This window comes from Camelus bactrianus, chromosome 32 (assembly GCF_048773025.1).
Source record: "Camelus bactrianus isolate YW-2024 breed Bactrian camel chromosome 32, ASM4877302v1, whole genome shotgun sequence".
NCBI lineage: Eukaryota > Metazoa > Chordata > Mammalia > Artiodactyla > Camelidae > Camelus > Camelus bactrianus.
Window position 1 is genome coordinate 10238436 of NC_133570.1, and position 21169 is coordinate 10259604.

At 46.7% G+C, this 21169-nt stretch overlaps 1 protein-coding gene across 1 annotated transcript in view; it reads right to left on the minus strand.

Annotated features, from left to right (window-relative positions):
- The window catches only part of SRRM4 (serine/arginine repetitive matrix 4), a 146446-nt gene that overhangs the window by 66317 nt on the left and 58960 nt on the right, over positions 1-21169 (minus strand). The window lies entirely within an intron of this gene.

The window sequence follows — 21169 nt, forward strand, 5'->3', positions numbered from 1 at the left end:
TGCCCACCGGCTGGCTGGCGGGTCCTGGCAATGTCCAATATCTCCGTTCAATTACCTCCATCTGTGGGGAAAACAGCCCCTGTGTAATGGACTGATTAATCTCCTTATCGCATGGAGCACACAGTGTAATTACATCAGAGAATTCAGATCCCCAAGCGCAACATCAATCAACTCAGAGAGGGCAGCGGCACCCTCCCTTCCCTCACAGCCCGGGGGAAAAATAATATGTCTTCCATCTCTGCCTTCCTTCTCATCCTTCCCTCGAATGTGAGATGGGGACTGAGGATGCCTCAGTGAAAGGCTGCCTGGGAGCAGGTAGGGAAGGAAGATAAGAGGAGGGGAACTATTTTTAGGTGCGTTACGGCTTGGGTTCTGTGACAGCTGCCACTCCCCATTCCCCTGTAAGTCTGGTTGCTGCTTGAGTCTGCAGTGAACAAGTGGGGATACTGGTGATAGGGTGCAGGTGGGAGAAGTCCTTTTCTTTAAAAAGGATGACTGGACAGAACAGTAATATCAACTCCTCATAATTATTTATTAAATTTTTTTTTTTTACTGAGTTCTTCCTAGGGTGCCTGCAAATGCGTGATCTCCTTTTGTCTCCGAGCAACCTGACGTGGAAGGTGCTATTACTGGTCCCTGTTAAGCAGATGAAGAAACTGAGGTCTGGAGAAGTGAAAGATTGCCCAGGGCCAGGGATCAAAGGCTGGTGTGTCTGCCTCTGAAACCTGAGCTCTGATTCTGCTCCTGTTCCCAACCAGAAGTGCCGGGTCTGGACAAGAGGGCACCTAGCACCTCACTTCTCTGAGAGTACAACTCAGCCACCCTCGGCCCCTTGTTTCTCACCTCAGACTCGGCCATCCACTCATCAAATCACTTATAAGCACCTACTGTGTGCCAGACACTGGCTAGGCGCCAGGAAGACAAAGACCTGTACGCTTAGTGCCCACTCTCAAGGCGATCTAAGTCTGATGGGAGCGTGCTCGCCAGAACTTCGTACCAATGGCGGCAACGCCATGGATGAATCCCACGGACACCATGCTTTACGAAGAAGCCAGACAGAAAAGATGGAGGTGGTGCAAAGTGTGATTCTGTTTCTCTGAGGTTCTTGAACAGGCAAATCTAAGCTCTCAGGAAAAGCCATCAGGATGGTCATTACCTCTGGAAGTTGGGGACTGACCAAGGAGAGACTTGAAGGAATTTTCCTGATAGGGTGTGGGATCCCAGGGTGTGTGCTCCCAGGGTGTGTGCATTTATGAAACCTCACTGAATTGTACACCTAGATGTGTACATCTCACTGTAGGTAAATTCTCCCTAAAAAAGTACTATGAACAAATATCGAAAAATAAGCAAGAAGAAAAATGGTGGCCATTTGTGGTGTGCTCAGTATGTGCTGAGCCTTTAAAAGCATTAATAAATTTGACTCTCATAACAGCATTACTGAGTCTCAGAGAGGGTAAGCAACTTGCCCAAGGTTACACAGCCAGAAACGGCCAGAGCCAGGATTCCACCCAGATCTGTTTCTGGCACATAAATCTGTGCTCCCAACCACTAAGCTAACCTGCCTCCCCTTGCTCATAGTGCTCATGCTGAGATTCACTTATATTTATTTATTCATTCACTCAACCAACAGATGTTTGATGCACTGTGTGCCAAGGTCAGGTTCAGAACGACATGACTAAAATTCACCCCAGGATTTGAGCTAAAGGAGCTACTAGACTTGTAAGAGGGAAGAAGACCTGGGAGCAACTGTTCATATAGCAGTGCGGTACGGTCCATCACGGAGGACCTGAGTCCTGCGGAGGATGTACCTGAGTCCTCTTGGGAGAGGTGCTATCCAGTCGTCCTGCTTCCTCACAGCCCGTTTCAGTGCCTTTCCCCTCTGTTTAATCTCTGAGCCTCTGACAGACACAGAGGGAAGAGGGGGTGCGTCTGGTTAGAGGGTCAAGTCCCAAGATCCCACCCCTGACCACCACCACTCAGTCTCTTACCATCGGTTCTCATTCTAGGTGTTCGGGAGACATTGTACAGTCAGACCGCAGGGAAGTAGTGGAGGCATGGGCTTTGGACCAGAAGGAGGGATGATCTGAATAGGAATTAAAGCAGTGATTTCCCAGTGGCTTCTAGCTCTTATGAAGCCAGGAGATGAGGCTTCTGTTGATGGCTTGGTGACCGACTACTTGTGTGTAATCTAGGACATGTCGCATCACCTTTCTGGTTCCTGGTTTTCTCACCTGTAGACTTAGTGGCCACCTAAAATCTCCCCACAAGTAAAGCAGATTAAAATGGAGCTCTTCCCTTTGAAGCAGGGTTGGTAATTTGGATACCTGGCCAATGAACCTTTTCGTTCTTCAAGGCAAACCCGAAGACGGCTCCGCAGAATGCAGTTTGGAAACCACAGATGGGACGTCTTCCACAGGTGGGGACATCCCAGCTCTGAAATATGAGGAACCTATGACTCAGAAGACTGGGGTCTGTCTGGTTCACAACGGCATCCCCTGTTCCTAGGACAGTACCATGGCCCAGTAAACACATGGTGAGTGGACAGGTGATTCCAAAGTCAATTTGTTTAGTGGACAGGTAGAAGGAAGCCAGGTTTATTTTTCCCCCTCCCCTGTTTGAAGAAGCTCCTGGAGGGAAGAAACCTGGCAGACACGTTTTGCTCGTGCTCCACAGTACTTTCAAACACTCAAATTCACTGCCAACATTTCGAAATCAGGCATTTCATGTACAAATTTTAATTTGAAGCAAGATCAGGATTGGAGGCAAGAGACTTGCACTGCTCTCCCAAGGCAGCCATCAGACAGATCCAGGCAGCAGTGACCTCCTACCTCCTCTCAGTCCCAACCTGTCCCAACCTCAGTCCCAGCTCAAAAGTGTTGGGAGTGTCCAGAGCTAGCCGCACCTGAGTCCAGCATTGCCAGGCAGCCATGACTTGGGTGGTGGTTGGTAACCCTGCCCCTGATGGTTTTCTAGTCCAGGAACCTCCTAAGAAATACAGTGGACTGTAAAAGGCTGGCCAAGAAAAACCAAGGCCCACCCTTTTCTCTTCTAGCCAGGAAGGGAGAAGGTGGCTTCACATCTCACTGGCTGGGGGTGCTCCAGGAACTGCCCACATTGGTCCGCACCCCCCATCTTCATTTCCCTTGTAGGAAAGAAACCACCAGCCTCACACTTGTTCCCTTCTCACGAAGAACTCTTTGTTCCCAGTTTTCAAACTGCAGGCTGAGCCTCGATTAGGTCTGGCGTGTGCCATGAAGCGGACAGGGTGGTCTCCAGCTGCTGGGATTAGATTTCAGCCATCAAAATCCAAGGTTCCCAAATGTGCGTCCACAGCCCATGCTGATCGGGCTAGTTTAGAATCACAGAAGGCACTTTCTGTACATACAGGTTTCTGGGCCCTGCCCTCGGGGATTCTGATCTAGTAAGTTTCAGGGGAGGAGGGGTAGACCCCTGTATTTATATTTATGGAAAGCTCTCCCAGAGGGCTATTTGAGCGCCCAGCCAAGGGGTGGGAGCCGTAGATAACAGGCTGAATCACTCTTTGTTCCACGTGCTCTGCCTGCTTTCCATCTCTTTAAATGCTGACTTTTCTATTTGGGGCTCTCCTGTTCCTATTTTTGCCTCACCTTGAACTTCCCCCCAAGGAAATCTCCCTAAGCCTGATGGCTCTTCCCCTGATTTTCTCCTTCAGCTACCCTGATTATATCCTCTGGGCTTAGCTCGGACCCCCTCCCCCAATTCCTAGTTCCACAGTGCTACCCAGGCAGGAAAAAAGACAGACACCCAGAACAGTATCTTTGGGGAGAGGCACCCCCCCCACAAGCCCTGCACTGGGACTTCTTGTTGCTCCTCCCTGCTATCCCCCTTCTCTCCATTTCTAAGCCTCCCCTTCCTTTTAGGATCAATTAACGGGGAACAAGTGCCGTTTTATCTCTTGGCTTTGGAAATCCATCAGCTGCTGCCAACACCTCCACGGCGGGTACTTGGGGGAAGTCAGTCCTGAGCTACAGCGATAGGAGCTCCGTGAGAGCCGAGCGGGGATTACCGCGCCCAGGGGTCCACCGCGGATGGGAGATAATTATCTAAAACTCCCAAAGCCACGGAAACAGTGGCTTTTCAAGGTGATTTTGTGCACACACTCACACACAGATACACTAAAGGAAGAGAGTCTGGAGTTTGGATGAGGGCCCTGCCCCCACTGAGGCTACCCAGTCTTTCTGCTTGTGGAAGGGGCTGCTTTAGAACGGGGAGGGGTGGACAATGAGATAGGAGAGAGGATTTGGCTGTGGGGAAAGCTGTCTGCACAGAGCCGGCTTTTTCTCCATTTTTGTCCTCCAGCTCCGGGCTGGCCACAATAGTGACGACGGTGGTTATGAGGATGATGACAGAGAACAGGTATTCAGTGCTTGCCACATGCTGGTTCTGTTCTACGTGCTCTGTTTGCTCCTGGCAACAGCTATGACACAGGTTCTAGGTTACCACTGCTGGATTACAGAGAAGACTGAGGCATGGGGAGGTTCCAACACTTGGCCAAGCTCATGGAGCTGCAGCCTCGTGGGGGGGAGGTGGAGAAGCCAGACGCATCTCAGTCTTAATCTGGAGCCTGACCCGTCAACGCCAGGCTATGCTGGCTTTGGTCATCCTAGGCCCTGTCCTGTCCCCACTTGGACATCCCTAGTGGACTTGTGTTTTGTGAACATCTGTTAGGTGAGGTGTGTGCCAACAGCCGTTTGAAGAACTGGCCATATGGCTGGAGAGGTGGCGAGGCTAGATTCAGGAAAAATGGATCTTTACCCCTGGTATGCTGGTCACTATGCCAAGAGCTTTATAGCACAACCTCATTTAATCTCCCAACTACTCTATGACCCGCATTTTACAGGCATGGAAACAGGTTCTGAGACATTAAATCACACGCCCCAGGTCACACGGGGTGTGGCGGAGGAGCTGGGATTCAAATCCATGCCTGTTGGCTTCTAGAACCCAAGCTATGACCCAACAAATGCATGAAAATGTAACAAACCATACTAGGGTAGTTACAATTAAGGTAGAGCGGGACACAAAAAAATATTGGGCTCTCGAGTCTTCTTTGTATAGATGTTTACTGAGCACCTACTATGTGCCAGACACAGTTACTAGGCACTAGAGACAGGAAGTTGAGAAAAACAGACACAGTTTCTGCTCTCATGGAGATGACAGTCAAGTGGAAGGTGCAAAAGGTATGTAATTAAATGCAAGAACTAAGAAGGAAAGTGGAGAGTACTGGGTGGACCTGCACTCGGGGACCTGGAGCTCCCGGGAGTGAGCGAGTGAGAGAGGGTGAGATGAGACCGGCAGGGCAGGCAAGAGCCGACTCGGCAGAGCCTCAGAGGTGATGAGTACTGTTTGGACTTGGTTCTGGGAGCGGTGGAGAGCGACTGATGGTTTTTAGGCAGGAGAGTGACACGGTCAGCTCCAGTCTTTGGAAAGACCCCTCTGGCTTCAGTATACATATGAGATTATGAATACATATTATGAACACACGTATGAATGTGTGGAGCAGGGGCCAGAGTCAGTGGTCGGGAGGCAGGTGGGAGGCCCCTGCAGGGATTCTGACAAGAGATGCAGGTGGGCTGAGAAGAGAGGGAGGCACTATGTAACATGTTCCCCAGCACAAGTTCCTTCCCTAAATCCAATCAGCCCTGCTGGTCACAGGCAGCCTCAGGTGAAGATGTGTGGATGATTTAGAATACACGCCTGCCTGCAATCTCAGGAAGCAGCCTGTCTGCACTGGGGCTGTGGTTCTCCAAGTGGAGTGTGCGTCAGGAACACCTGGAGGGCTTGTTCTAGCTCAGACTGCCAGGCTCCACTCCCGGAGTTTCTGGTTTGGCTAAGTCTGGGCCAGGACCCAAGAACTTGCGTTTCTAAAAACAAGCTCCCACGTGATGCTGCTTCTGGCTCAGGTGAGGACTATATTTTTGAGAACAAGCAGTGTAGAATGGAAGAAGCCCCCAGTTTTCAGCTGCATTCACTCAGAGCTGAATCCAGTCTCTGCCCTTGTTTAACCTGGGTAGAACTGGATTACCTCTCCAACATTCAGGTTTTTTTTTTTCCACCTGTAAAATGGAACCAATAATATCAATATTGTGAGTCTGGTGGGTATTTATAGTATATCAAGTAAAAGGCTTATTAGAGTACTTGGCCCAGAAAAGAGCCAATTACAGCCGTTGTTATTACTGCCCAGAGAAGAAACTTAAACCAGCACTTAGCCAGTGACACATTAGGAGTGGGACTGAACAACGCTACCTTCAATCAGCATACAAAACCTGGGGCCAATGAAGGGACAAGTAGCTGGTGTCCGTGAATAATAACACAAACTTGGTAACACATATTGAGGGGTGACTCTTTGCCAAGCAAGACTTCAAAGGCATCCAGGAAACAGAGATATTCATGTTTGCTGAATCAGCTTGTCTATTTATCTAGTAAGTGGGAAATCTCTTCTTTATTTCACCATTTTTCCATCCATCCATCCATCCATCCATCCTTCACCCATCCAACCATTTACCCATAGATTTTTATAAATCCTTATTTTGGGCAAAAAAAAACCTGTCCCAGGTAAGATAAAGTTCAATGGAAAAAACTCGCCGTCAAACAAGACTATAAAGACCGTAACATTCAATGGAAAAGAATGTTCCAGTATTCCAATCGGCTCCTGTTTCCATGTTTTACCCAGGGAATCTGACTCACCCAGAGCAGTCCACACCCTGGTGGAGGTGGGCAGGGGGCAGAAAAGAGTAGCAGGTCCTCAGCTAACATGGAAACCAAAGGAGAGAGGCGGCTAAGAATTAAGGCCCCAGAAACGGACCGATCTGAGGTCAGTTCCTGACTGCTGGCCCTGCAACTCATCAGCTGAGTGACCTTGGACGAGCAACCTCTGTGAGCCTCAATATTCTTCTCCAGAAAAATGGGAGTGTGGCTAGTGCCCATCTCATGGGAGTGGTTGTGAGATAATACATAATACATATAAAGAGGTTGGAATGATTCCTGGTGTATCTTAATTAAATGGTAAACAAATCACAACCATTATTGTTAGCAGTGGAGCAGGGGACATAAGGGTTAATGGGGCAATTGGCTCTGATCAACGTCTTCATTATCAGCTGAAGTCAAACTTTGCTTGGGGTTTTCCCTGAGGCTATAAACCCCTCAGAGACAAGAAAATGGCCTTTTGTGCTCCTTTCCCACAAATTTCTGCCAGGTAAATCAGTGTCTGGTTTGAGGAGTAAGGAAGAAAAGCACTCATCAATGTATTTAAGTCTGATATTGATAAACACTTCCTGCATTTCCAAAGCCTGTTTATATCTTTGCTCTCATTTTATCCTGGCAAAACCCAAAGCCTTAAATAAGCAAAGTTTTCTTGGCCTCATTTTGAAAGGAAGGAAGCAACCCAGGGAGGTTAAGTGGCTTACCTAAAGTCACACAGCAGATTAACAGCACGCCTCTGGCTAGTTTTCTTAAATGTTCTTTCCACGACACCACATGACAACCTGAGTTCAATTTCTTGGTTCTATGTCTTTTAATAAGTAGGAAATCAGAGGATTTTGGCTGACTCCTTTTTTTTTTTTTTTTTTGATACTCTAATGCCATCACTGGAAAAAATATATGTATATGCATGCATTTTTGGCTATTCTGAATTATTAATAACAATCTCTTCAGTGTGTCAATTCCATTCCTTTGCTGGAAACATTCCTTTTGGCATTGGCAACAGCACTGAAATAAATAGTTTATTTGCCAATAACATAGCTTGTTAAATTTTAATCAAATAGAGTACTGTAAGCATGTAGCTACTGGGATATACCCCTTGGGAGTGAAGGAGATCACTTTAGAAATGAATTAATAATGGAGACTTTGGAAGCCAAAATGAAATGGCCAGTGGAGCCCTAATGTGAGTTATCCCTATTTGAGTTGTAAATCAATGGAGCTGGTCTCCCCCGACTCCCATTAAAATTTCCTTGTTAATTGTTTTCGGAAGTAATAGGAAGAACTCAGTGTGAGGGTATTGTTTTGCTTCTTGTTTTCTTTTGAAAGCATGAGCTCTTCTTACAACGTTTTCAGCATTTAGGCTAATATCATCGCATGTTAAATCCTGGGGATCTGATGTGGTGGCTTTAGGGATGGAGATGAGAGGCCAGACCCAGGACTTCCATTAATTTCTCTCTCTCTCTTCTCTCCTCTTCATGCTCAGGAGAACACGATATTTTGTGTACAGTAGGCAGAATCTTACTCACAATGCCTCCCTTATGGACCAATGGCAAGCACTTGGGAAATGGCTGTGTGGGAGTTATTAGAGCTGTTAATTAACATCCAAATCCTTCTCTCAGGCACACAGTAGGATTGCACTTATCCTCCCCCTTAAATTTAGGCATGATGCCATGACTTGCTTTGACTAATGGAGAGAGAAAGGAACTTATGTGTAGTAATTTCTGGATAAAAGCCTCTAAAGGCAAGTGTACAGTTCACCATGGAAGTCACATGCATTTCTGACCATGCGATCAAATTTGGGACTTCTAGTTCTTTGGGGAAAGAACTTGTTCACCTTTGAACACACATTGCCTAGCAGAGTGCCAACTATTTGGTGGATACCAGTAGTGTTTTCTGAATGAATGATTTAGAAATATGGCAGCACAATCTCTGGAGTTAAATGGCTGAGATGATGATGACGATATCATGGCAGCAGCCACCTTATTGACATACTAGCATCTATCGAAGGCTCGCTATGTGCCTCGCACTATGCTAAATAAGTTAACAAGGAATATATTATTCAGTCCTTACAGTAAGCCTGTTAAGTTAAATATTAATGTTATCTTCATTTTGCATGTACCAAGAAGTAGGTATGGCAACTGACCGGGGCCATTAATAAGTGGCAGGACCAGGAGTCAAATCCAGATACATCTATTCCATAGATTCTCAGTGAAGGTGGAAGATTTTGCCCTCGGGGGGCATGTGACAATGTCTGGAAACACTTCTCATTGTCAGAACTAGGGAAATAAAACAGGCACCTAGTAGGTAGAGCCAGGGATGCTGCATGCATCCTACAGTGCACATATACAGGGAAGTTCCCCAGACAAAGAGTCATCTGGCCCAAAATGCCAATAGTGTCAAGAACCCTTGATATATTCTTAAGATGCTCCTAAGCACTAAGTTGCACTGTCTCTGGGCATGTCTATCTTTTTAGAAATCAAGGAGACCAAAGCTTTGAGATTCCTACCTTATTCTCCTGGAAGACTCATTGGAGATTTTTTTTTTTTTTTAATGAGGGGGAGGTAATTAGCTTTCTTCATTGATTTCTGCTCAGAAGAGGTACTGGGGTTTGAACCCCTGACCTCTTGGTGCTGAACATGTGCTCTACCACTTGAGCTATACCCTTCCCCTCTGGAAGACTTATTGGAAATAAATACATGTGTTTCTGATTTGATCACATTATAGAATATAGATTTATATAAAACTTTTCAAGAGCAAACATTCCCCATAAAGTGAGAGTCGCCTGAAAGGTGATGTAATTAGTATGTTCAACGGGCAAAGATGTCGGGAGTTGCAGCCAGGTAGTGTGGTTCATGGTTGGATTCACTGCACACTTAGGTTGTTGAATCAGCAGTCGCTGTCCTCGGTGCTGAACCACTGTCAGGCTCTCAGGGACATGAATCTGCAAAGCCCCTGGGTTTGAGCGGAAGTTCTGCCCACACGCCCAAGTGCTCATGCAGGACTACATCCTTTTCCTTTTCTAGCCTCCACATTTCAAGGACACTCTGCCCCCACCTTTGGAACAAATTAATTAGCATGTGGGAAACACTGCTATTTTTGAGTCCATTTTGAAGAATTTTCAGTCTGGGGCTTGACAAGGTGGCGATTGTTTCCCTTCCATTATTCATTCCTTCAACCTTCAAGGACTTTCCTGCCACTGAGTACGCAGCCCTGCCACACATGCTGATGCACGTACACACACACACACACACACACACACACACACACACACACACACACACACTGCACATTAAGAGATGCCGGGAGGGAACAGGCATGCTCAGATGAGACCAGGAAGTAGGGTGTCAGAAAGGATGAGGCTGGGGAGGGAAGTGATGGAATACAGGGCTTCATTGTGAAAGCAGACTCACCAGTGACCAGGATTTGGCTGGCAGGTGAGGATCATGTTCCTTCCTCCCATCTTAGACTATGAGCCTCATAAGGTTGATAAGATGTTTTATAAAAGTAGGGGTGAGCAGATCTCATCCCAGAATCCTGCTTTGGAGGTCATTATGTCCTTCAGGAAGTTGGAAGACTTGGAATGTGAGATGTGGAGGATCCAGCATATGGGAGTAGTTTTCTGAGGCTTAGGATGGGATGGAAAGTTGAGCGTTATGGAGCTGAAGTCCCTGTCCTCATTCTTGTGCTCCTTTGGACCATTCTTGGGAGGGACTCTTGCCAGAGAAGTTACAGACAATGCACAGAGGAAGCTGACTATGTCCCAGCCAGCTAACTCAGACCTCGCTTTCTTAGTCTCTGCTGAAACCTGGTCAGATACCTTAGGGCCTGGGATATTCTGCATCGTATAGGTTCCAAAAAATACAAGGACTGATTCTTCCATTTGTGCGTACATGTGTGTGTACACGCCAAACCTGGATACAACTACAGAACATTCACAGAGCTCTGACCCCTGTAAAGAACATTTGAGGTACAGAAAGATCCTCAAGGATGAGGGTGTATATGAGTGTGCATGGATGTGGTTACCTATGGCATGTAGAATGTGGGAATGTGTGCATGGATACATGGGAAAATGTCCATAAGTGTTTAACAGTTTGGGATAGGAGTGTAATACCAATACGAATTTCTCCTTTGGGCCCATGGTTCCCCCGGGCAGTTTTTTGTTTGTTTTTTGTCTATTTATCCACTGAAATGGTTAATTCCAGGGGAGAGGTGTTTTTGCATCCTGGGCTGACATGTGAAATGTTCTCAGGTCCCAGTCATCTCAGATTCTGTTTTATTCTCCTTTGGTACCCATTACACTCAGTGAATCTCAGAACTGAGCTTCCAACCACTTCAATGTATACGTGAAGGAGCTGAGGTCCAGAAAGTGAGTTAACTCTACACAAAGTCACACAGCAGTCAGGGTCAGTGCCTGGACTGAGCCCACTCTAGGGCAACTTCCACTCTCCTAACTCGTGTTTCCTCAGCACCAGGGCACTGGACTGGCATCAGAACTGACTTATGATCCAGGCAGCTCAAATCTCCATCTGATTGCTAACACGAAGGGACCCCGCACCCACTCTCCTTTCCCCAGAGATGCTGGACACTTCTGTCCTGGAATCTGGTCTGCTCTCGGCTACCAGGATCTTGACCTGGTAGTGGACAAAGATCCCCTGGGAGAAAGATGCAGGAGAGAGGTCAAGAATCAGGTTGGCACTGACAAGACACACGGAAGATGTGGCTCCCACTGCCTTTAGGGTAAGATCACACCCCAGTGATGCTCGGGAGGGTCTAACCCCTTCTTTTGCCTCCCCAGCTCCCGCTCTGTCAACTCCCATCTTCCACCCCACACTCTAGCTAGGGTGGCATTTCCCAAGACGGGCCAGGCTCTTTCCCACCTCAGTCTTTCCACATATTGGAGACCCCTTCCACTAATTCTCTTCCCTTTCCTGGCTAACTCCTGCTTATAGCTCAAGTTCTGACCTAATCATTACTTCCTCTAGAAGCTCTCCATGGCTCCCCAAGTCCTTAATAAATGTCCCTCTCTGTCGCCCTATCACCCAGAGAGAGAGAAACAGGTAAGTTCTTATCTGGCATCTGTATCTGGTTGGCTTAGCATTATAGCCCCAGAGTCCCACTCAGTGCCTGTCAGAATGAATGAATGAATGAGTGAATGAGCAAATGAACAGACATCCTTCTGAGTCTCTTTAACAAAAGGTGGTAAGGGACTGAGTGTAAAGCAGAAGCCCTGGGGAGTGTGTAGAGAAGAGGACACTTAATTGGTAGAATCAATGTTTCTTAAGCCAAGACTCAAATAGAAGTGATTTCAGGGCTGAAGACTGCCCCAGAGGCTCTGAAATGCTGCTCTGTTGTTCACGGGTCTTGTGCTTGCTGGGCACGCAGGAGGGCCGGGCAGAGGTGTCTCCAGCTAAATCGCTACAATCTAGGGAGAGGTAATTGCAGGATTTGAAGGCAACTTTTCCGTGTCTGGCTCTGCTCAGGGCAAGAAGAGATCACAGGTGTCTCAATTGGAGAGCCTGCCAAGGATCAGAGACACCTGCTGGTGGGGTGGATGGTACTGAATTTGGCTGCTAAGGGCAGTGACGACCTTAGAGAGAAGGCGAAGGGTGTTAAGGGTACAAAGTCTCTGAAAGAAAAAGGCAGGAAGGAGGAAGGGAAAGGCAGAAGAATGGGGCTGGAGGGTACACTCCAAGGAGGAGAGAGAGGGGCTGGCTGCTCTCCAACTCTAGAGAGCATCAGAAGAGGAGGGGAGGGAAGAGAGAGTTCTGACAGCAGCTCATACTTCTGAGGAATGCTCACATCATTATTTCTGGAAATTCGTATCATGATGGACCCTCTTCCATAGAAAAGCTAGAGAAGGGGCGAGATGACCAGCAGGTTATGCACTGGGGCTTTCCACTCAAGCTGCCTAGATTCAAATTCTAGCTTTTCCACTTAATGGGCTGAATGACCTGAGAAAGTTATTTCATCTCTTTAAGCCTCCACCTATCCCTCTGTAAAATGGGCACAACTTCTGTACCAGTCTCAGGGAGTATCTATCTCATCATTATGAGGATTAAAAATGAGATAGTCCAGTGGGGAGGGGATAGCTCTGTAGTAGAGTGCATGCTTAGTATGCACCAGGTCCTGGGTTCAATCTCTAGTACCTCCATTTAAAAAAATACAAAAATAAATAAATTACCTAAATACCCTTCCCCCTAGCCCCCCTCCCCATAAGGCACTTAATACAGTGTCTGGGACACAATATGGGCTCAATAAAGATTAACATTATTCATGTCTTATGTTATTATTTGCCTATGTATTCCTAATGGACCCCCCAAATGTCTGGCACATAGTCGATCTCAAGAAAATATGGCACAAATAAATGAATGGATAGATAAGTGAATGGAATTAATCAAGGAAATAGTCACTATATGCTCAGTGCCTGCAATGAGGCAATTATATAGATGCCTTGCACCTGCTGTTCTCTCTGCATGGGACAACCTTCCCCATCTTCTTTCCCAGTGACTGCCTATCTGTAAGTCAAGATTCAGCTCAGAGAGTCTATTTTCCAGGAAGAGGCCTTCCTGGCGTCACTAGGGATGGGGGAAGGGAATCATGGTTGTATCTCTGTTCTAAAAGTAGTTGTGAAGGGTAGAAAGAACCCTGGACCGGGAGTCTGGGGGCTTGGGTTTTTGACTCTGTTCTGTTCCTAGCCCTAAGAGTGACCTTGGAAAATCCCTTGATACTTTTTCAAATGGACATATAATTGATTTACAATACTGTGTTTGTTCTGGGTGTACAGCATAACAATTCAGTATTTTGGCAGATTATATTTGTGTCTCTATCTTGTCATCTGTCAAATGAGGATGTTGATGTTTACCACATAATATTGTTTTCAACATGTGTCTCCTTCAAAAATATGTATTGAGCTTTTCTTATGGACCAGGTTCTGTTCTGGGCTCTGGAGAAAACTTAGTGAACAAGACAGGAAGATCTCTACTATAATGGAGCTCAAAATTTAGCACGGCCAACAGACACTAAAGAAACAAGGGTTCTGAAAAAATATATATAATTTGTGGATGTTCAACAAAGGAAAGGAGGGGGATGGGAGAAACTAGGAGACATGCTTGAAATCTGAATGGCAGGAAGAAAATGAACATTTAAAAGAGAATTGAGTAAGAGCAGCCCAGGCAGACAGAGCAGCATGTGCAAAGGCCCTGAGGCAGAAGCGGGCACTTGGGTTGGGGAGGGGTGGGGGGCTGAAGAACTGAAAACTGAAAAGAGGTGGGAAGGACAAGAGTAAATGGGGAAGAGGCAGAGAGGAGAGGAGAATGATAAGGTACAGGAACCAGGTCTGGCAGAACCCTGCAGGCCACAGTAAGGATATTATAAGTGAGACATGGGATGCCACCTCTCTTAATAAAAGGTGAAGCTGCATGGAAATGACCTCTCCTTGCAAGTGAAGTCAAGTGACATCTCTACATGGCAGCATACCATACCTAAGCCTTACTGTGGCTGCACCAGGCACCATGGCCCTGGGTGTGCCAGCCCTCAGACAAGGCTGAGCTATTATCAAAGGGGAGGAAGCATCCTGCAGACTGTTTTGGAGCCATGATGTATGTGGCTATTCTGGGCCTGGTGGGAGGGAGGCTGGGAGGAGGGGCCGGCCGGAAGAGCAGAGTTATTTCAGGACGTTGCAGCAGGCAATTTGTAGCCTGCGTGTGCAGAGCAAATCTGGACAGACTGGAGGGGCCAGAGACCCTGAGTTGCTGGAAGCTAAAGGACGTCCTTAGACGGCCCCAGAGGAGACATGCTTCCCTTGTAAGGCAGTATGGCATGGGTCCTGGAGGCAGATGGAACTGGGATGGATGCCCACTGTGTGACCTTGGGCAGGTGCCCACTAGGTGCTAGGCATGTTGCCAAGTGCTTTACATGCATCAGCTCACTGTGTCCTCCCAACCACCTTATGACATAGCCTCTGGTAGCTTCCCCTTTTACAGATGAGGAAACTGAGGCTCGGAGAGGTTAAGTGACTTGCCACAGTCCTGTTGCTATTAGAGGCAGAATCAGGATTTGTACTCAGCTCTCCAGATCCCAAACTGCCTGTCCCCTGTCTTGTTACCCATGAGAGAACAGGGTTGTCAGGACAACTAAATGAGATAGCACATGCAAAATGCTCAGCGTAGCTCTTGCCATGTAATATCTTGGCACGTAGACATCTTGGTAAGATGTCACCGGATTTCACCTGTGCTCTTTGAAACTGTTTATTTGAAAGTACACAGCAAATGTGCAGCACTTTATGCTTGTGGGGAGGTAAAGGCACGTCTTAAAAATCCAGCAGCGACTGGCTAAATTGGGATTCTGAGAGGGATCCTAGCTATTTGGAAAGTAAACATAGATTAAAGTGTGTGTGTGTTATAGAAACCATGGAGGGGAAAAAAAAGCTGCAATGTTAATTACATGCATAAATAACATTATTGCATGTGCCTTTAAAACAGTCTTGCAAAGTCTGATGGCAAGAAGTTATTGTCCCATGGAAAAGCTAAAGACTTGGAGACACATTAGGGTTTATGGGGTTGTCCAAGGTCACAGAGCAAACCAGTGGGGGAGAAGTGATAAAACCCCAGCCTGCTCTTTCCTGGAGGCCTCCAGCCCATGAATCTTCTCAATGAAGATTGTAAATAAGATTTCATAGTTTTCCCCGCTGAGCATCTATTCTCTGCCATCTATTCTCAAAGGACCATCTCCTTCTCTACTCTCAAGCCATCTCATTCAGGCAAAGGTCCACGATGAGCCCGTGAGCCAGTCCTGGCCAGTCAAAGCATCACATGCCCCTGGCCACGGTGACTCGCTCATAAATGGGCACCTATCCAAACCAGGCCAACTGAGCCAGTGAATACTCAGTTTTGGGACTTTTACTGAAACTAGTGGGAAGGGACCCTCCTTCCTAGAGGCTGCTTGAAAGGATAAGATGAAAGCTTGGAGCTCCTGGTAGCCATCCTGTTACCCTAAGAGGAGGGATTGCCTAAGAAATGAATAGGAAGACAACATTGTTTAAGCTCCTGGATCTAGCCAGACCTGAAGCTATTTAACTTTTCAGTTATGAGAACCAACACATCCTCTTTATTACTGGAGCTACGTTGGTGCGGTTTATGTCCCTGTAACCAAAGGACTCCTAAGTAATGCAATTGCTCTCATCATCAACAAAAAGTTTTATTGTAGGTCTATAAAATGTCGAAGCTTCTGGTACCCATGAGAGTAGTTAAGAACATGCATACTAGAATCAGGCTGCCTGGGTCTAAGGACTGCCTCTGTCTTTTTTTAGTTGTGCAACTTTTGGTAAATCACTTTACCTCCCTGTGGCTCATCTGTAAAGTGGGAAAATAATATCCCTCACCTCCGTGAACCACTGGGAATATTAAAGGAGATAATACTTCGCTAAGGCTTCGAACGGTGCCTGGCACAGAGTAAGTCCTCAATAAATGTTATCATTGGGATGCGGATCAGAAAGAAACTGTCTTACCCCAAACCTGGGATGCTTAGAAGCACCATGTGTACAAACTGCCATCATGGTCAAAAAATAAACCCAGTGAGGGCTGTCACTTTTTGAGCCCCCTACTATGTGCTTTATATGACTACTTCACATCAACCATGTATGATAGGTAATTTCCTATCCCCACTTATTTGACTACACAATTGAGACTCGGAGAGTCAAAAAGCTTTACTCAAGAGAACACAGCTAATATGGGGCGGAGCTGGTGCTTGACCCAGACTTGCTTTCTCCAAAGCCGTGTCTCCCTCAAAACATGTTCCCTAAACTTCAGCTGCTCACACCAGACCAATCATGACTTTTGTCCATCTATCCATGTGTCTCTTATACTCATACTTGCTTAATATTATTCTTGAAATTGACTTGCTTTTTAAATTTAATACCTTTAGTTAAAAAAGAGGCCTAACATCACAGCTGTAAATGGAAAATGAGTGTCCTGTTCAGAAGTAAAAGATAGCCTTAAAAATAGACATGATGAAAACAAAGAACATTATTAAATTCTAGCCACACACTGCCACCTGCCTTGGGCTCTGAGCCTGACACCTGTTCCCTCTTTTGTTAAGAAAAGAAGATGAGCAAGTGTTGAAAGGTGTTAAAAACATAGCAGTCCCAAACTCAGACAAGTCTTTGACAATCAGAAGGATAGAGAGTGATTTGAAAGGGTAATTGCTTTCTCACTACGTCATTACGTGTTATTTCATGCTGTGTCTGCGGGGCCACCTAAAATATTTCAGACAGATAGCCATATGGGTCCAAAACTTTGGAAAACACAGCATCCCAAACTCGAATTTATCTATCATCTAAGGACCTTCCCTTTCTGTACTCCATTGCGTGCTCCCTCCTCTAGCTCACAAGCTGAGTAGGCTAAATGATCAAATCTTCATTCAGTTCACAAGGGTCTTTCCCCAGGTGAGTCCTGGAAACACTACACTGCATGCTGACATATACACTCACCCAATTACCCACCTGACAGACGCATATGGTCCTTACCAGCTGAAATTCACTGCCCTGCCCCTTGATTTTGGAGGAGCTGGCACCCACCCACTGATACATGGGCTCCATCAACATCCACACAACAGCAGCAGCCACCGTTGCCATGGTGACATATTCCAAACAAGGCAGGTGATATAATTCTGCTGGGGTATGTGGCATCAAAGAGATGACTGGGGTGCACTGCTTCTGATTCAGACTCTTGAGGAGAAAGACTTCACATTGAATCGAATATACTCCCAAGAGTCAGAAAGAGTAAAATGATACATACATGCCTGCCAAGCTCTGAGATGTACATCGTAGCTGTGCAGCCTTGGGTAGGTCATTTAGCCCAGATCCAGACACACCGAATGACTCCAAGCACCGGAACTTGCCCACGGTCACAGAGGTAGTCGCAGGAGTACAGACGGAGGGGTTGTTTGATATTTCATTCTGCGCCTGGCTGTGCTTAAAGCCACACTTACCAGCATGTGTTCCCGTGAAGATATTTGACATGAACAGTTACTTGCCCCTCTAAAGTGGCATGGGGATGGGACTGTCTACCCAGACGGGATTGAGAAACACTGGGTTCAACAAAAAGAACCAGGCCTTGTTGCTGCAGGATTTCTCACAGCCTTTAACGTGTTGAGTGCCCCGTGAAAGCTCAGGAAGGGACTGTTTCATGTGGCCTTTCTCAGAAATGTGTGGCCACAGAACCTTTGCTGGATGCTCTGGTGGGCCAATACTCCACGGAGAATTTGGGGAGACACAGCTCCATGGAGTCAACTCAGTCAGAGTATCTTCGGTGAGGGGAAACTCACTCCTTTCAGGCACTCTGATGGTTAGAGAATTCTTCCATCTTAACTGAGAAAAAGCAGCCTCCTGTAGGCTGCACCTTCGGGCTCCATTTCTGCGCCCTTTTGAGACGTAACATTTCTGAGCCTTGCTCTTTCTTCCAATAAACTGGGAGTGATTCTAGTCCTAATTATCTCCCAGAGTTGGAAGAATTACATGGGACAGCTCAACTTTTTAAAGTGTCAAATGTGGAAGAGCTGTGAGCGGTCGTCCTTAAAGCAGAATCACAAGCTGCTTCAGGTAGAAACCCTTAGGACCAGCCCTCGTGGAGACAGATACCTCAGAACAGGGTTTCTCAGCCTGGGTCCTATGGTTTTGGGGGACCGTCCTGTGCACTGAAGGATGCTGGCCTCTATCCACCAGATACCACTGGCAACTCCCCAGCTGTAACAACCAAAATCATCTCCAAACATTGCCAAATGCCCACTAGGGGATAAAACTGCTCCCGACTGAAAACCACCCTTCTCGATCGGCAGGCTTTCTGTACGATGGGGACATTCCGTACCCTGTACCTGTTCCTTTCAGTATGGCTGCCACTCACACATGCGGCTGTTGAACACTTCAAATGTGGCTAGGGAGATGGAGGAAGTGGATTTTTAATTTTAATAATAAATTTAATATTAAATAAATAACGCATGTAATGAGAAAATTTAATATCATTTTAATGTTTAATTTAAATAAAGGTGGCCACAGGTGGTGAGTGGCTACCATACTGAACAATGTAATTCTAGATCATGCAGTTTGAGGTCCATCTATTATTATATAAATATTTGTTGAGCACCTACTACGTGCCAACCACCATGCCCCTTGCCGGATATTTAGTGAAGAAGGACAGATGTGACTCCTGGTCTCACCACACTTGTGGATACCAGCAGGAAAGCTAGCATACAGACAGTGTGTGCTTTGGGCTTGCATGCCGAAAGGTGTCTCCTCTAACGAGCCTTCCGCCCTGCCTAAAATCGTACCACGTGGACTCCACTGAAGTGCAAGGTCTCCAAAAGACACATACGTTAAGTCAAGAGGAAAACTTCCTAACACCCACTGGTGTGTCAGGATGGCTTTGTTTACGGGATTAGTTACACAGAACAAGTCCCTGAAATCAGGGCCCCGCCTTGCCCACCACTGTCACCACCCCCGGGCCTGGCACACGTGGGTGATCGGCACATCTGTCTTAAGGGGGGATCCAGAACAGCCTGCTGAAGACAGGGAAGGTCCTGAAAACCACGTCACGTCGAGAACAACTGACCGTACTTGCTCAGGACGGAATTCCGGTACCTGGCACCGAGTATGTGCTTCAGAAATGCTTGCTGACCAGACATGTGGGGGAGAGGGGCGGAGAAAAGCTCAAAGCCTGTGTCAGCCCCTGAGAGGTGCTGCTCAGATCTGAAAAGCGTGTGACTGGGAGATCCTAACTGGGCCAAGAAGAAGAAGAATGACGTGTTATTACACTTTCATTATTACTCTTTGTAATGGGCTGAATTGTGACCCCTTCAAAATGCCTCTGCCGACGTCCTAACTCCTGGTACCCAGAACGTGACTGTATTTGGAGATAAGGCCCTTACAGGGGTGTCTAAGGTTAAGTGAGGTCACGTGGGTGGGCGCTCACCCAACAGGGCTGTTGTCCTGATAAGAAGAGCTGAGGAGAGGACACAGACCACAGAGCCGGAGGGATGACCACTGAGGACGCAGCAGGAAGGTGGCCATCTCCAAGCCAAGGAGGGAGGCCTCAGAAGAAACCAAACCTGCCAACACTTTGATCTTGAACTTCCAGGCTCAAAACTAGGAGGAAATAAATCTGTGATATTTCAGCCCCCTGGTCTGCGGAATTTCGTTACGGCAGCTGGAGCCGGCTAAGACATCACTGATCATTAAAAACATATCGGGCTCTGCACTAAGGGCTCCATGGGCAAGATCTCCTTACATCCTGGCCCGGGGCCCCTTAGGTCTGCTCTTTGCCCCACACCTGAGTGGCCCTTTGCAGTGGGAGTCAGATCGTGTCACACACCTCTTTACAAATCTGGGCTTCCCACCTCAACGTGTACACCAAGGTCCTTGTAATCACCAGAAATCACCGCACAGACTGGCCCCCCGTTGACTCGCTAATCTCATCATTCTCCTCTTCTCTCAAACTGCTCCGACCGTGCTGGCCAAGTACTTTCCCACCTCACGGCTTCGGCATCTGCACCGCCCGCCTGGGGTGCTTTCCCCCATGACGTCACCTGGATTGTTCCCACGCTTCCTTCTTTTTCTTTTTTATTAAAAACATCTTTTTTTTTTTTTTACTTTTTTTTTTTAATTGAAGTAGAGTCAGTTTACAGTGTGTCGATTTCTGGCATACAGCACAATGCCATGTGATGTAACTCATACGTGGAACCCAAGCTTCCTGCTCATCCTTGCTCAAATGTCACTTCCCAGGGAACTACATTCAATGTCTTGTCATAGCCTATGATGAAAAAGAATATGAAAAGGAATATATATATATGTATAAGTGAATCACTATTTATATGAATGTATAACTGAATCACTATGCTGTGCACCAGCAATTAACACAACATTATAAACTGACTATACTTCAATAAAAAAAGAATAAACTTCACATCAGCCATGTAAAAAAAAAAAAGTTACTTCATCAGTGAGGCTTTCCTTAAACACCAGATATAAAAGGTAACCAGGACACCTGCCTAACGCCAGGCTTTCCCTCACTGCCTTTCCCTGATTCATTTTCCTCCCCAGCACTTACCCCCAGCCATCACAGTGTGTATTTACTTGCATGTCGATCTATGGCCTCTTTCCTTCCACTTGAACTTGGGCTCCACAAGGGGAAAGGCTTTCTTACATTCACTGCCGTATCTCTAACATCGGGAATGGTGCCTGGCACACAGTAGGTTCCCGCTAAATATTTCTTGAACGAACGAATGGGTCCTCACAGCTTCTTTACACAGTAGCTATTAGCATCATGTCCATCTTACAGGTAAGGAATTGAGGCTCAGAGAAGTACAACGCACATACCCAAAATCAAATAACAAAGCAACGTGCAGGTGGGATTTGAGCTCAGCCCTCTTAGCAAGCAGTTCCCGC